Genomic DNA, 7,160 nt, shown 5'->3' with positions numbered 1-7,160 from the left:
CAGAAGAACTCCATCTAGCAGGCCCTGAAGAATCCTGATCTATCAGGGCCCTCAGCTCTTCTGGGAGCTCATTCCACCAGGACAGGGCCAGGACTGCAAAGGCTCTTTCCCTAGTTGAAGCCAGGCATTCCTCCCTGGGGCTGGTGACAGCCAGCAAATTCATACCCACAGAGCAAGGGGTGCAAGGGGCATAAGGAAACAAACAGTCCCTCAGATAAGTGGGACCCAGGCTGCCGATGGCTTTGAAAATAAGAACCAAAACCTTGAACCTGATCCAGAAGCCAATTGGTAACCAATGCAGCTGCCTCAATATAGGCAGCTCCAATATAGGCAGCTTATGAGGACCCTAGTAGTCACTTTTCGGGTTGGATGCTTCGGTGTCAGAAGCAGCCGTTTGCACCAGACTGGCATGTCAGTACCCATGCCACCCCTTCCCCCCCACGGTGCTGGCTGCTTCATGTGTGAACAGCCATTTTGGACGCCGAAGCACCCAACCCTAGTCACTTTATACACCAACGACAATTTCTGTGTCAGAGACAAGGGAAGGCCCATGTAGAGTGAGTTACAAAACTCTATTTCATTGTATGGATCACTGGGGCCAGGTGTTCTGGGGACAGGTAGGGTGCTAGTAGCCTAGCTTGGTGCAGATAGCAAATGTTAATTGGGCTACCATCATGATCTGAGCCTCTATAGATAAGGAAGTATCAAAGATCACCTCCAAATTCCTGACTCTCACTGATCCCAGCAACTTGTCCACTTCAGTTAAAGAGAGCCGTCTGAAGCCATCAAACATCACCCCCCACAATAGCCATGGACATCCCAGTTCATGTTCCATATCAACCGTGGCAGGAAGTTTTTGGCGGAGTGACAAGATTCTGTCTGCAAAAAACCTTGCAAATGCCTCACAGTTCACCTCCAGTTCACTATTATTTTGGTGCCCCTCCTCAAGGGCAGTAAGAGATTAAACTACCCTAAATAAGTGCAAGGCTTAACTGTTCAAAGTTAAGCAACCACTATTATGATTATTTGATTACAGTGGCTGTGAAATGTCACAGATCCTTCAGGAAACATGAGAATAGAGAAAGGGAGATGACTGGAAGTCACTGGGCCATAAATATAGGCTATAAATACCAGTATGATTCAGATATAACTCCCATGTTAGTTAGCAGGGCTTATTCTCAGGTACAATTTCTCACCCATCTGCTCAGAGATCATTCCTTCTGGACACGGATCACAATCATAGCAGCAAAATATCTCCCCTTCCCTCTTTTTCCTGCTGGAACCAGGACCGCAGTTTGCGTTGCACATTGAAACAGGCCACCCCTGTTCATAAGCAGAAAAGGGAGAGGGGCATGTTGAAAATATGCCTTGGGAATATCAGACTGGCAGACTGCATGCTGTTGCAAGAGAATGTGAATGACAACTGCGCTCTCCTGGTCTGGCATGGGATCCCATGGGACATTTTCTTTCCATATTGCTGCCAGAAAAAGAAAGTCATGTTCACAGTATCAATGAGATGATGGCAACAGTGTTACTGTTACTGAGTTACTATGAAAATCAAAAAAACAGCTGGCGTCACTTTCTCCCACAGCTGTTTCTGTTTCATGAAACCCTGCCTTCTCTCTCCAATGAACTCAAAGTAGTTTACCAATTTGTAGTCAAACTGGTGTGTGTCCAGAGGAGGGCAACAAAGATGGTGAAGAATTTCCTGACAGAGCGGTTTCTCAGTGGAACAGGCTTCCTTGGGAGGTGGTAGGTTCTCCATCTTTGGAAATTTTAAACAGAGGCTGGATAGCTATCTGACGGAGAGGCTGATTCTGTGAAGATTCAAAGGGGTTGCAGGTTATAGTGGATGAGCGATAGGGTTGTGAGTTTCCTGCAAAGTGCAGAGAGTTGGACTAGATGACCCAGGAGGTCCCTTGCAACTCTATGATTCTATATCACAATGTTCTCTACTCCTCCCTTTTAACCTTGCTGTTCTCAGAAGCAGCATTCATGGCAGTGAAGCCAGGTGTTACTTTTCCTCAGTCCTTGTTTTGATGATAAGATAGTGAGCGGAATATTAGCTCAACTAAAACTGGAACTCCTAAAATGTCTCCGGATATATTAGATATGGTTTAAATGGCAGAATGCGGTCATGAAACAAGAAGGCAAGTTTATTTTGAAGGAAACTATATTCAAGTGAAAATTGATTAATTTAACGAATCCCAATCCCATTAGATAACATTAAAATGAAGAAATGTATATATGTTTATGTCTGTCTGTCCAAAAAGAATTTATATTGGTGAGAAATTCAGAGGATTCAAAATTTACCGTGTCCTCTGAAGCAACAAGAGGGCCGGCTAAAGTAAGAAATATGCTAGATTCCCCCTTGCCCACTCTTTTAAGTTCAACTTCTAGTTCTACATCTCACCTGTGTAAAGGTTTTATGCCACACAATTTGATCATCTCTAAGGCTCAACTCTTTCCCTACAGGAGCCCAGGGATCCAGTCTTCCCACTTTGACTCTCGCAAAAGAGCCATTAAGGAATGTTACCCAATTTGTCACATCAAACCCAGTTTTCATTTCTCCATTTTTATGAAAGGACAGAGTGTCTCCAGCACTGTTGTTGAACATGATGTACCTCAGAAAATGATGGATCTAGTGGGTAGAAAGCAAAGCACACACATACATAGACAAGGAGATGTTGATTAACACAATGGTCCCAGATTGGAGTCCCATTCAGAGGCCCATTATGCACGGAGTGGAAGATCCACATTCGGGGTGGAATGGCAGCAGCTAAAATCACCAATTATGCACCTTGCAGGCAGCAACCGGGTGCAGAGTCAATGTATGCCGCCGAAAAAGCCATGTTAGCGAGATGCGGAAGAAAGTGGAGCTTCCCAGACCAGGGCGCAACCAGAACCGACTCCAGAGTAACCGTGTGCATAATCGGATACTCTGGGTTTTGCTGCTATTGCATTCCGTCCCATATGTAAGTGGTTTGCTTCGCTTCTTCCTCCTCCGCAATCTCCATGGCGGCGTTTCAGCGGCCGTGCGTAATAGGCCAGGGTGGTTCACTTCTAAATACTTTGACTTTAATGGGCTCCAAAGGTTGCAACTTTTGCTCAGGTTTGGACTGCAACTTGTGCAATGTCCTTGCTCAACAAAGCCTCCATTACTTCTGCCATACTTTTATAAGTGTTAATTATACTTAACAAGAACTTTCTCATTTTTACATTGTTGCTACAGATGTAGCAACAGGTATGCCTCTCGTGAAGAAATAATTACTTTGATACAGCATGGGAAAGATTGTATGATTACCGAAGCAGTGGAATGCTTTAAACGATATTATTATTAGATTATTATTATTATTATTTATTAGTCTTCTAGACCAGCCCTCCTCACAAGCAGACAACATATTATACTGCCTCTATCCCATAACTCCTATCTACCTTGGAGAACCAAGATGAAAATGTATTGTATCACAAAGGCATAATTACCTGCCAAGGCTGTACATTCTTTCCAAGACATCTGTGCTTGGATCTGGAGATGGAGATGTCATGTAAGGCATGTGCCACAGCATGGACAGCATTGTAGACACTGTAACTGTGGCCTATCATGCTCGTTTCAAACAAAATCATTGGAATGTTCTCCAGCTTTTCTTCACCAGTACAGATTTTGTTGCTGTCCCCAAGAGCATCTGCATTTTTCAGTGAACAACTGAATGCCTGCTCCCAGAAGTTCTTCATAAAACCATCTCCTTCTGCTCTGGTAGGACTGATATCCTGAAGGAATTGCTGGAATCCAGGGGGCTGATTGGAGTGCACTGTGAAGGATATGGCCCCATGGAAACATTCTACATCCCAGTTCTTTTCAAAGGAAAATGAGGCAAAATCCCACTGGCATGTCAGAACCCACACTTTATGCACAGGTGGCAATGACATAAAGGGTGCTATAAACAACAACATTCTCAAAATAAACACAAATGCAGGCACGGCATACACAAAATATACATTAGCAGTTGTCTTATTGTGAACATTGTAAGTTTCTCTTTGCTCCATAAGTAAGTCTATTGCCTCCTGCATATAAGTTATTTTGGGGAACCTTAATGTGAAGGCAGAACAGATGCCATTCTCAGTAAGCAAAGTTGTCATAGTTCCTAAAAATCTGTCCCCATCATCATCATCCATAGCTCCAAGCCCAATCCACGTCCATCCAAAATGCTGAAGTAAGCGGACAACTCCCATGAACTGAGAGGCTTCGTTTGGGACCATCTGATATAGATATGGGAAAAAGATCTTCTCGCCATCCTCTTGTGAAAATATTCCATATGTGAGCTGAAGGAAAAGAGATTACATGTTTCTAAAGGAGTATGACTCAATGTGACATTCATTTTGAAAGTCATTTGCTCAAAAGTTACTTGAGATATTGACATATTGTTACTCAAGGCATTTACATAAGCCTCTCGTAAGTACTTACCTGTGGCATCTTGTAGATGGAAATGATCCTGGCTGTGTTGACTGAAATATCAGCTGTGAGTCCTCCAATGATTGCCAGGAGTTTGTTTTGTATATCACACTTGAAATTGGGTACAAACTTCCACTGAGTGGAAAGCAAGCTGAGGGTGGCCTTGTAGGTCATCCTTGGCACATAGTAGCTGTTGAGGATGTGGAAGCCCAAAGTGATGTTCCTTAAGATGCTGGGATGGTCATTGATCTCTTTTATTGCAAAGGCCAAGGCCAAGTTATTCTGGTAGTTCTTTGGCACTGACCTGCAAAGAGAGTCCAAGAGTGTTGACTTAAGCAACATTTGACCAGAAGATCTGCCACACAAAGCCCCCTGATGACCTCATGGAATGGATGTCAAACCTCTCCATTTTACTTCCCAGCACAGTAGTGTTCAAAGCTTGGAGACTGATTTATCTGTTGTGGGGTAATCTGTTGTGGGGTAATTGATGGACTTGCTCTTCACGAAAGAAAAATTATCTTTTAAATGGAAACTAAGCATGTGGCCTAACTACATTCTTTTATCTTCAGTTTTACAAGATAATTCGTACTTGAATCAGAAAACGAACCCTCCTTTCCTTTTCCACTGACATGAAAAAATCAAATATAATCTCATGGATATTCATTGTGAGATCTGTTCATTTATTTCAGTTCCCTGTCAATTAATTGGTTTAGAATCCCATTCACTCAGGAGCCTTTTAACACATTTGAGAAATATTTTTGGGAAGCCCTAGAAGATCATGTCTACAGATTATCTATGCTCACAATCTAGTTAGCTCTCTTAATGAACTCCAAATCACTGGTGACAGAGAAGTGACATCACGTTTTGCATTTGGCAACCTTAGTTTTTCAGTAACTTTCACAAGATAAAGTTTGTCATGATATATTACTATTTAAAATACAAAAGGATAGTATGCTGAGCCAGCCAAACTACCTAGTTTAATTTAAATCTGATAATCCATTCACAAACCAGCATGAACCTCCATGAACAGCTGGAACGTTTGTGGAATGTTTGTGATAGCTGACCTGCCACAAACTTCCCATTGTAAACCACAAACTGGACAGATATTTCACAAACTTTAATGTCTATAATGTTGATACGAGAAGGTGGTTAGCTTCCAGAAACACCTGAAGATGACGGGAGTTTACTCAGTCCTGTATAATATTGGATGTTATAGCCAATGCAAATCCTCAATAAGATGGGAGGGAAGATTCATAGAGTACAATGCTAAGGGTGTACATATGAAATATTTTTATAGTTAGAGCTTTATTATGCAAAGTGTATGTGAGGCACTTTCTAAATACATGCATGTTACATCTGAAGTCATTTAGGGCCCCAAACCACTGAATGCCAATCACAGTTGATTAAAAATTAAATGACACATTCAGTGCACAAGCTTTATTTTGAGTTCTCCAGAACTCTTCATGAGGTTGGATGCAATGAAAAGAATTGATATACAAAGGACTACATGTTTTGTACATGGTGAAAACACAGGGACTTTTTTTTTAATCAGCAAGAGGTAACAAAATGATTTGGTTTGCACTCTGCATTCTGATCTGTGACTGCATAAATAAACTTGAGATCCTAATAGTAGGTAATATTTGACCTGGACATCCTGGTCTCATCAGATCTTGGGCACTAAGCAGAATCAGCCTTGGTAATTAATCATATGGGAGACCACCAAGAAGTCTAGTGTGGCTACACACAGGCATGTAATTCCAATCTACTTCAGTATGTCTCTTGCCCTGAAAAAAACCATATGGGGTTGCGACAAGTTGGTTATGACTTGACAGTATTTTACCAATAAAATAAAAGATATTATGTGGATGATGTTCTGATTTCTTCTTTTACTGTTTCTTTTGGAACTGGGTGGCTGACAACAACTTTTTAGTGGTTTAGAAGTCAGGACTGACTACATCACCCTGTTGAGTGAGTTGTCATGCTCAAAACTAAGTTTCAAGTAGGCAATATGCAATCCAATTATACATGTAACATTTCAGAACTGAAGACTTTGCATGGAATAAACATTTACAGCAGCTGTCGGTATTTATGAAAATACTGTGTAAGACAAAGATAAACAGATGATAAAATGTGTTCAAAGAATTGCTTACATGGGTTCATTAAACAACATCTGTGCGGGTTGCCGTGTGAAGTTCAGAGTGTTGTGGGTGGAGAAGACCTGAGAGACAATCCCACCAAGGATAAGGTCACCCGGCTGGTAAAATTCATGAGGAATAGGCAGAGGGTCAACAACTGTAGTGCAATTAATACCCTTTTTCTTGCATACGTCACAAGGCAGCAGAATGAGAAGCAACAGAAGAATCATCACCATTCTGATGACAAACGTTCTCTTAACCTGTACTTATTACCATTGCCATATGCATCATTCTGGGTCCAGCACTTGTTTTATTACAGTTAACAGTCCCTTAGCTAATAGTCTTTTTTGAAGTACCTAGAAGCTTAATATTAACGATTAAAAAGAAGGGATAAAAATCCAGGTTTATTTAATGCATTGATTTTTTTCTTTTGCTTAAAATGTGTCAGCAAATGAATAAAAAGGAATATTCTCCATTAAAACAAAATAAGGTGGAAATTATTAAATAGCAATAGAGATGATCTCAGACTTTCTCTACTTGTAATCGTTTTGGGTGTTGGGGAATTTTATACTATC

This window comes from Paroedura picta, chromosome 16 (assembly GCF_049243985.1).
Source record: "Paroedura picta isolate Pp20150507F chromosome 16, Ppicta_v3.0, whole genome shotgun sequence".
NCBI lineage: Eukaryota > Metazoa > Chordata > Lepidosauria > Squamata > Gekkonidae > Paroedura > Paroedura picta.
This window is presented reverse-complemented; position numbering follows the sequence as displayed.